The following is a 14,419-nucleotide window of genomic DNA, read 5'->3' as shown; positions in this document are numbered from 1 at the left end:
CTACACTATCACACAAACAGTGTACATCACTACACTATCACACACAGTGCACATCACTACACTATCACACACACACACGAGTGTGCATCACGACACTATCACACACACACGAGTGTACATCACTACACTATCACACACACGAGTGTACATCACTACACTATCACACACACAGTGTACATCACTACACTATCACACACACACACACACGAGTGTACATCACTACACTATCACACACACACACACACGAGTGCGCATCACTACACTATCACACACAGACACACACGAGTGTACATCACTACACTTTCACACACAGTGTACATCACTACACTATCACACACACAGTGTACACACTACACTATCACACACACATGAGTGTGCATCACTACACTATCACACACACACGAGTGTACATCACTACACTATCACACACACACACGAGTGTACATTACTACACCATCACACACACAGAGTGTACATCACTACACCATCACACACACACGAGTGTACATCACTACACCTTCACACACACGAGTGTACATCACTACACTATCACACACACACACGAGTGTACATCACTACACTATCACACACACACACGAGTGTACATCACTACACTATCACACACAGTGTACATCACTACACTATCACACACACACACACACGAGTGCGCATCACTACACTATCACACACACAGTGTACATCACTACACTATCACACACACAGTGTACATCACTACACTATCACACACACACACGAGTGTACATCACTACACTATCACACACACACGAGTGTACATCACTACACTATCACACACACACACGAGTGCGCATCACTACACTATCACACACACAGTGTACATCACTACACTATCACACACACAGTGTACATCACTACACTATCACACACACACACGAGTGTACATCACTACACTATCACACACACAGTGTACATTACTACACCATCACACACAGCGTGTACATCACTACACCATCACACACACACGAGTGTACATCACTACACCTTCACACACACGAGTGTACATCACTACACTATCACACACAGTGTACATCACTACACTATCACACACACACACACACGAGTGCGCATCAATACACTATCACACACACAGTGTACATCACTACACTATCACACACACACACGAGTGTACATCACTACACCATCACACACACAGAGTGTACATCACTACACCATCACACACACAAGTGTACATCTCTACACCATCACACACACACGAGTGTACATCACTACACTATCACACACACGAGTGTACATCACTACACTATCACACACACACGAGTGTACATCACTACACTATCACACACACACACACGAGTGTACATCATCACTACACTATCACACACACACGAGTGTACATCACTACACTATCAGACACACACAGTGTACATCACTACACTATCACACACACACACGAGTGTACATTACTACACCATCACACACACAGAGTGTACATCACTACACCATCACACACACACGAGTGTACATCACTACACCTTCACACACACGAGTGTACATCACTACACTATCACACACACACACACGAGTGTACATCACTACACTATCACACACACACACGAGTGTACATCACTACACTATCACACACACAGTGTACATCACTACACTATCACACACACACACACACGAGTGCGCATCACTACACTATCACACACAAACACACACGAGTGTACATCACTACACTATCACACACACACACACAGTGTACATCACTACACTATCACACACACATAAGTGTGCATCACTACACTATCACACACACACACGAGTGTACATAACTACACTATCACACACACACACAGTGTACATCACTACACTATCACACACACACACACGAGTGTGCATCACTACACTATCACACACACGAGTGTACATCACTACACTATCACGCACACACACGAGTATACATCACTACACTATCACACAAACAGTGTACATCACTACACTATCACACACAGTGCACATCACTACACTATCACACACACACACGAGTGTGCATCACGACACTATCACACACACACGAGTGTACATCACTACACTATCACACACACGAGTGTACATCACTACACTATCACACACACAGTGTACATCACTACACTATCACACACACACACACGAGTGTACATCACTACACTATCACACACACACACACACGAGTGCGCATCACTACACTATCACACACAGACACACACGAGTGTACATCACTACACTTTCACACACAGTGTACATCACTACACTATCACACACACAGTGTACACACTACACTATCACACACACATGAGTGTGCATCACTACACTATCACACACACACGAGTGTACATCACTACACTATCACACACACACACGAGTGTACATTACTACACCATCACACACACAGAGTGTACATCACTACACCATCACACACACACGAGTGTACATCACTACACCTTCACACACACGAGTGTACATCACTACACTATCACACACACACACGAGTGTACATCACTACACTATCACACACACACACGAGTGTACATCACTACACTATCACACACAGTGTACATCACTACACTATCACACACACACACACACGAGTGCGCATCACTACACTATCACACACACAGTGTACATCACTACACTATCACACACACAGTGTACATCACTACACTATCACACACACACACGAGTGTACATCACTACACTATCACACACACACGAGTGTACATCACTACACTATCACACACACACACGAGTGCGCATCACTACACTATCACACACACAGTGTACATCACTACACTATCACACACACAGTGTACATCACTACACTATCACACACACACACGAGTGTACATCACTACACTATCACACACACAGTGTACATTACTACACCATCACACACAGCGTGTACATCACTACACCATCACACACACACGAGTGTACATCACTACACCTTCACACACACGAGTGTACATCACTACACTATCACACACACACACGAGTGTACATCACTACACTATCACACACACACACACGAGTGTACATCACTACACTATCACACACAGTGTACATCACTACACTATCACACACACACACACACGAGTGCGCATCACTACACTATCACACACACAGTGTACATCACTACACTATCACACACACACACGAGTGTACATCACTACACCATCACACACACAGAGTGTACATCACTACACCATCACACACACAAGTGTACATCTCTACACCATCACACACACACGAGTGTACATCACTACACTATCACACACACGAGTGTACATCACTACACTATCACACACACACGAGTGTACATCACTACACTATCACACACACACACACGAGTGTACATCATCACTACACTATCACACACACAGTGTACATCACTACACTATCAGACACACACAGTGTACATCACTACACTATCACACACACACAGTGTACATCTTTACACTATCACACACACACAACAGCGTACATCACAACACTCACACACACACACGAGTGTACATCACTACACTATTACACACACAATGTACATCACTACACTGTCACACACACACACGAGTGTACATCATCACTACACTATCACACACAGAGAGTGTACATCACTACACTATCTCACACACACACACAGAGTGTACATCACTACACTATCACAAACACAGTGTACATCACTACACTATTAGACACACACAGTGTACATCACTACACTATCACACACACAGTGTACATCTTTACACTATCACACACACACACCAGTGTACATCACTACACTATCACACACACAGTGTACATCACTACACTATCACACACACACAAGTGTACACCACTACACTATCACACACACAGGAGTGTACATCACTACACTATCACACACGCACACAGATTGTACATCACTACACTATCACACACACACACGAGTGTACATCACTACACTATCATACACACACACACGAGTGTACATCACTACACTATCACACACACACGAGTGTACATCAATACACTATCACACACACACACACGAGTGTACATCACTACACTATCACACACAGAGTGTACATCACTACACTATCACACACACGAGTGTACATCACTACACTATCACACACACACACACACGAGTGTACATCATCACTACACTATCACACACACAGTGTACATCACTACACTATCTCACACACACACACAGAGTGTACATCAATACACTATCACACACACACACACGAGTGTACATCACTACACTATCACACACACAGTGTACATCACTACACTATCAGACAGACACAGTGTACATCACTACACTATCACACACACACAGTGTACATCTTTACACTATCACACACACACACACCAGTGTACATCACAACACTCACACACACGAGTGTACATCACTACACTATTACACACACAGTGTACATCACTACACTGTCACACACACACACGAGTGTACATCATCACTACACTATCACACACAGAGAGTGTACATCACTACACTATCACACACACACACACACGAGTGTACGTCACTACACTATCACACACACAGTATACATCACTACACTATTAGACACACACAGTGTACATCACTACACTATCACACACACACACACAAGTGTACACCACTACACTATCACACACACACACACGAGTGTACATCACTAAACTGTCACACACGCACACAGATTGTACATCACTACACTATCACACACACACACACGAGTGTACATCACTACACTATCATACACACACACACGAGTGTACATCACTACACTATCACACACACACACGAGTGTACATCACTACACTATCACACACACACACACACAAGTGTGCATCACTACACTATCACACACACACGAGTGTACATCACTACACTATCACACACACACGAGTATACATCACTACACTATCACACACACACACGAGTGTACATCAATACACTATCACACACACACACGAGTGTGCATCACTACACTATCACACACACACGAGTGTACATCACTACACTATCACGCACACACACGAGTATACATCACTACACTATCACACAAACAGTGTACATCACTACACTATCACACACAGTGCACATCACTACACTATCATACACACACACACGAGTGTGCATCACGACACTATCACACACACACGAGTGTCCATCACTACACTATCACACACACGAGTGTACATCACTACACTATCACACACACAGTGTACATCACTACACTATCACACACACGAGTGTACATCACTACACTATCACACACACACGAGTGTACATCACTACACTATCACACACACAGTGTACATCACTACACTATCACACACAGTGCACATCACTACACTATCATACACACACACACGAGTGTGCATCACGACACTATCACACACACACGAGTGTCCATCACTACACTATCACACACACGAGTGTACATCACTACACTATCACACACAGTGTACACACTACACTATCACACACACATGAGTGTGCATCACTACACTATCACACACACACGAGTGTACATCACTACACTATCACACACACAGTGTACATCACTACACTATCACACACACACACGAGTGTACATTACTACACCATCACACACACAGAGTGTACATCACTACACCATCACACACACACGAGTGTACATCACTACACCTTCACACACACGAGTGTACATCACTACACTATCACACACACACACGAGTGTATATCACTACACTATCACACACACACACGAGTGTACATCACTACACTATCACACACACAGTGTACATCACTACACTATCACACACACACACACACGAGTGCGCATCACTACACTATCACACACAAACACACACGAGTGTACATCACTACACTATCACACACACACACACGAGTATACATCACTACACTATCACACACACAGTGTACATCACTACACTATCACACACACAGTGTACATCACTACACTATCACACACACATAAGTGTGCATCACTACACTATCACACACACACGAGTGTACATAACTACACTATCACACACACACAGTGTACATCACTACACTATCACACACACACACACGAGTGTGCATCACTACACTATCACACACACACGAGTGTACATCACTACACTATCACGCACACACACGAGTATACATCACTACACTATCACACAAACAGTGTACATCACTACACTATCACACACAGTGCACATCACTACACTATCACACACACACACACACGAGTGTGCATCACGACACTATCACACACACACGAGTGTACATCACTACACTATCACACACACGAGTGTACATCACTACACTATCACACACACAGTGTACATCACTACACTATCACACACACACACACGAGTGTACATCACTACACTATCACACACACACACACACGAGTGCGCATCACTACACTATCACACACAGACACACACGAGTGTACATCACTACACTTTCACACACACAGTGTACATCACTACACTATCAAACACACAGTGTACACACTACACTATCACACACACATGAGTGTGCATCACTACACTATCACACACACACGAGTGTACATCACTACACTATCACACACACACAGTGTACATCACTACACTATCACACACACACACACGAGTGTACATTACTACACCATCACACACACAGAGTGTACATCACTACACCATCACACACACACGAGTGTACATCACTACACCTTCACACACACGAGTGTACATCACTACACTATCACACACACACACGAGTGTACATCACTACACTATCACACACACACACGAGTGTACATCACTACACTATCACACACAGTGTACATCACTACACTATCACACACACACACACACGAGTGCGCATCACTACACTATCACACACACAGTGTACATCACTACACTATCACACACAGTGTACATCACTACACTATCACACACACACACGAGTGTACATCACTACACCATCACACACACAGAGTGTACATCACTACACCATCACACACACAAGTGTACATCACTACACCATCACACACACGAGTGTACATCACTACACTATCACACACACGAGTGTACATCACTACACTATCACACACACACGAGTGTACATCACTACACTATCACACACACACACACGAGTGTACATCATCACTACACTATCACACACACAGTGTACATCACTACACTATCAGACACACACAGTGTACATCACTACACTATCACACACACACAGTGTACATCTTTACACTATCACACACACACAACAGCGTACATCACAACACTCACACACACGCACGATTGTACATCACTACACTATTACACACACAATGTACATCACTACACTGTCACACACACACACGAGTGTACATCATCACTACACTATCACACACAGAGAGTGTACATCACTACACTATCTCACACACACACAGAGTGTACATCACTACACTATCACAAACACAGTGTACATCACTACACTATTAGACACACACAGTGTACATCACTACACTATCACACACACAGTGTACATCTTTACACTATCACACACACACACACCAGTGTACATCACTACACTATCACACACACAGTGTACATCACTACACTATCACACACACACAAGTGTACACCACTACACTATCACACACACACACGAGTGTACATCACTACACTATCACACACGCACACAGATTGTACATCACTACACTATCACACACACACACGAGTGTACATCACTACACTATCATACACACACACACGAGTGTACATCACTACACTATCACACACACACACGAGTGTACATCACTACACTATCACACACACACAAGTGTGCATCACTACACTATCACACACACACGAGTGTACATCACTACACTATCACACACACACGAGTATACATCACTACACTATCACACACACACACGAGTGTACATCAATACACTATCACACACACACACGAGTGTGCATCACTACACTATCACACACACACGAGTGTACATCACTACACTATCACGCACACACACGAGTATACATCACTACACTATCACACAAACAGTGTACATCACTACACTATCACACACAGTGCACATCACTACACTATCACACACACACACACGAGTGTGCATCACGACACTATCACACACAAGAGTGTCCATCACTACACTATCACACACACGAGTGTACATCACTACACTATCACACACACAGTGTACATCACTACACTATCACACACACGAGTGTACATCACTACACTATCACACACACACACAAACACGAGTGCGCATCACTACACTATCACACACAAACACACACGAGTGTGCATCACTACACTATCACACACACACGAGTGTACATCACTACACTATCACGCACACACACGAGTATACATCACTACACTATCACACAAACAGTGTACATCACTACACTATCACACACAGTGCACATCACTACACTATCACACACACACACACGAGTGTGCATCACGACACTATCACACACACACGAGTGTCCATCACTACACTATCACACACACGAGTGTACATCACTACACTATCACGCACACACACGAGTATACATCACTACACTATCACACAAACAGTGTACATCACTACACTATCACACACAGTGCACATCACTACACTATCACACACACACACGAGTGTGCATCACGACACTATCACACACACACGAGTGTACATCACTACACTATCACACACACGAGTGTACATCACTACACTATCACACACACAGTGTACATCACTACACTATCACACACACACACACGAGTGTACATCACTACACTATCACACACACACACACACGAGTGCGCATCACTACACTATCACACACAGACACACACGAGTGTACATCACTACACTTTCACACACAGTGTACATCACTACACTATCACACACACAGTGTACACACTACACTATCACACACACATGAGTGTGCATCACTACACTATCACACACACACGAGTGTACATCACTACACTATCACACACACACACGAGTGTACATTACTACACCATCACACACACAGAGTGTACATCACTACACCATCACACACACACGAGTGTACATCACTACACCTTCACACACACGAGTGTACATCACTACACTATCACACACACACACGAGTGTACATCACTACACTATCACACACACACACGAGTGTACATCACTACACTATCACACACAGTGTACATCACTACACTATCACACACACACACACACGAGTGCGCATCACTACACTATCACACACACAGTGTACATCACTACACTATCACACACACAGTGTACATCACTACACTATCACACACACACACGAGTGTACATCACTACACTATCACACACACACGAGTGTACATCACTACACTATCACACACACACACGAGTGCGCATCACTACACTATCACACACACAGTGTACATCACTACACTATCACACACACAGTGTACATCACTACACTATCACACACACACACGAGTGTACATCACTACACTATCACACACACAGTGTACATTACTACACCATCACACACAGCGTGTACATCACTACACCATCACACACACACGAGTGTACATCACTACACCTTCACACACACGAGTGTACATCACTACACTATCACACACACACACGAGTGTACATCACTACACTATCACACACACACACGAGTGTACATCACTACACTATCACACACAGTGTACATCACTACACTATCACACACACACACACACGAGTGCGCATCAATACACTATCACACACACAGTGTACATCACTACACTATCACACACACACACGAGTGTACATCACTACACCATCACACACACAGAGTGTACATCACTACACCATCACACACACAAGTGTACATCTCTACACCATCACACACACACGAGTGTACATCACTACACTATCACACACACGAGTGTACATCACTACACTATCACACACACACGAGTGTACATCACTACACTATCACACACACACACACGAGTGTACATCATCACTACACTATCACACACACACGAGTGTACATCACTACACTATCAGACACACACAGTGTACATCACTACACTATCACACACACACACGAGTGTACATTACTACACCATCACACACACAGAGTGTACATCACTACACCATCACACACACACGAGTGTACATCACTACACCTTCACACACACGAGTGTACATCACTACACTATCACACACACACACGAGTGTACATCACTACACTATCACACACACACACGAGTGTACATCACTACACTATCACACACACAGTGTACATCACTACACTATCACACACACACACACACGAGTGCGCATCACTACACTATCACACACAAACACACACGAGTGTACATCACTACACTATCACACACACACACACAGTGTACATCACTACACTATCACACACACATAAGTGTGCATCACTACACTATCACACACACACACGAGTGTACATAACTACACTATCACACACACACACAGTGTACATCACTACACTATCACACACACACACACGAGTGTGCATCACTACACTATCACACACACGAGTGTACATCACTACACTATCACGCACACACACGAGTATACATCACTACACTATCACACAAACAGTGTACATCACTACACTATCACACACAGTGCACATCACTACACTATCACACACACACACGAGTGTGCATCACGACACTATCACACACACACGAGTGTACATCACTACACTATCACACACACGAGTGTACATCACTACACTATCACACACACAGTGTACATCACTACACTATCACACACACACACACGAGTGTACATCACTACACTATCACACACACACACACACGAGTGCGCATCACTACACTATCACACACAGACACACACGAGTGTACATCACTACACTTTCACACACAGTGTACATCACTACACTATCACACACACAGTGTACACACTACACTATCACACACACATGAGTGTGCATCACTACACTATCACACACACACGAGTGTACATCACTACACTATCACACACACACACGAGTGTACATTACTACACCATCACACACACAGAGTGTACATCACTACACCATCACACACACACGAGTGTACATCACTACACCTTCACACACACGAGTGTACATCACTACACTATCACACACACACACGAGTGTACATCACTACACTATCACACACACACACGAGTGTACATCACTACACTATCACACACAGTGTACATCACTACACTATCACACACACACACACACGAGTGCGCATCACTACACTATCACACACACAGTGTACATCACTACACTATCACACACACAGTGTACATCACTACACTATCACACACACACACGAGTGTACATCACTACACTATCACACACACACGAGTGTACATCACTACACTATCACACACACACACGAGTGCGCATCACTACACTATCACACACACAGTGTACATCACTACACTATCACACACACAGTGTACATCACTACACTATCACACACACACACGAGTGTACATCACTACACTATCACACACACAGTGTACATTACTACACCATCACACACAGCGTGTACATCACTACACCATCACACACACACGAGTGTACATCACTACACCTTCACACACACGAGTGTACATCACTACACTATCACACACACACACGAGTGTACATCACTACACTATCACACACACACACACGAGTGTACATCACTACACTATCACACACAGTGTACATCACTACACTATCACACACACACACACACGAGTGCGCATCACTACACTATCACACACACAGTGTACATCACTACACTATCACACACACACACGAGTGTACATCACTACACCATCACACACACAGAGTGTACATCACTACACCATCACACACACAAGTGTACATCTCTACACCATCACACACACACGAGTGTACATCACTACACTATCACACACACGAGTGTACATCACTACACTATCACACACACACGAGTGTACATCACTACACTATCACACACACACACACGAGTGTACATCATCACTACACTATCACACACACAGTGTACATCACTACACTATCAGACACACACAGTGTACATCACTACACTATCACACACACACAGTGTACATCTTTACACTATCACACACACACAACAGCGTACATCACAACACTCACACACACACACGAGTGTACATCACTACACTATTACACACACAATGTACATCACTACACTGTCACACACACACACGAGTGTACATCATCACTACACTATCACACACAGAGAGTGTACATCACTACACTATCTCACACACACACACAGAGTGTACATCACTACACTATCACAAACACAGTGTACATCACTACACTATTAGACACACACAGTGTACATCACTACACTATCACACACACAGTGTACATCTTTACACTATCACACACACACACCAGTGTACATCACTACACTATCACACACACAGTGTACATCACTACACTATCACACACACACAAGTGTACACCACTACACTATCACACACACAGGAGTGTACATCACTACACTATCACACACGCACACAGATTGTACATCACTACACTATCACACACACACACGAGTGTACATCACTACACTATCATACACACACACACGAGTGTACATCACTACACTATCACACACACACGAGTGTACATCAATACACTATCACACACACACACACGAGTGTACATCACTACACTATCACACACAGAGTGTACATCACTACACTATCACACACACGAGTGTACATCACTACACTATCACACACACACGAGTGTACATCATCACTACACTATCACACACACAGTGTACATCACTACACTATCTCACACACACACACAGAGTGTACATCAATACACTATCACACACACACACACGAGTGTACATCACTACACTATCACACACACAGTGTACATCACTACACTATCAGACAGACACAGTGTACATCACTACACTATCACACACACACAGTGTACATCTTTACACTATCACACACACACACACCAGTGTACATCACAACACTCACACACACGAGTGTACATCACTACACTATTACACACACAGTGTACATCACTACACTGTCACACACACACACGAGTGTACATCATCACTACACTATCACACACAGAGAGTGTACATCACTACACTATCACACACACACACACACGAGTGTACGTCACTACACTATCACACACACAGTATACATCACTACACTATTAGACACACACAGTGTACATCACTACACTATCACACACACACACACAAGTGTACACCACTACACTATCACACACACACACGAGTGTACATCACTAAACTGTCACACACGCACACAGATTGTACATCACTACACTATCACACACACACACACGAGTGTACATCACTACACTATCATACACACACACACGAGTGTACATCACTACACTATCACACACACACACGAGTGTACATCACTACACTATCACACACACACACACACAAGTGTGCATCACTACACTATCACACACACACGAGTGTACATCACTACACTATCACACACACACGAGTATACATCACTACACTATCACACACACACACGAGTGTACATCAATACACTATCACACACACACACGAGTGTGCATCACTACACTATCACACACACACGAGTGTACATCACTACACTATCACGCACACACACGAGTATACATCACTACACTATCACACAAACAGTGTACATCACTACACTATCACACACAGTGCACATCACTACACTATCATACACACACACACGAGTGTGCATCACGACACTATCACACACACACGAGTGTCCATCACTACACTATCACACACACGAGTGTACATCACTACACTATCACACACACAGTGTACATCACTACACTATCACACACACGAGTGTACATCACTACACTATCACACACACACGAGTGTACATCACTACACTATCACACACACAGTGTACATCACTACACTATCACACACAGTGCACATCACTACACTATCATACACACACACACGAGTGTGCATCACGACACTATCACACACACACGAGTGTCCATCACTACACTATCACACACACGAGTGTACATCACTACACTATCACACACAGTGTACACACTACACTATCACACACACATGAGTGTGCATCACTACACTATCACACACACACGAGTGTACATCACTACACTATCACACACACAGTGTACATCACTACACTATCACACACACACACGAGTGTACATTACTACACCATCACACACACAGAGTGTACATCACTACACCATCACACACACACGAGTGTACATCACTACACCTTCACACACACGAGTGTACATCACTACACTATCACACACACACACGAGTGTATATCAC

The 14,419-nt window shown here is 43.7% G+C and overlaps 1 protein-coding gene across 1 annotated transcript in view; it reads left to right on the top strand.

Annotated features, from left to right (window-relative positions):
* Nucleotides 1-14,419, top strand: part of LOC116957965 (zinc-binding protein A33-like) — a 161,194-nt gene that overhangs the window by 76,026 nt on the left and 70,749 nt on the right. The window lies entirely within an intron of this gene.

This window comes from Petromyzon marinus, chromosome 68, assembly GCF_048934315.1.
Source record: "Petromyzon marinus isolate PM22_M1 ecotype Great Lakes invasive population chromosome 68, UKy_Petmar_22M1.pri1.0, whole genome shotgun sequence".
NCBI lineage: Eukaryota > Metazoa > Chordata > Hyperoartia > Petromyzontiformes > Petromyzontidae > Petromyzon > Petromyzon marinus.
This window is presented reverse-complemented; position numbering and strand designations above follow the sequence as displayed.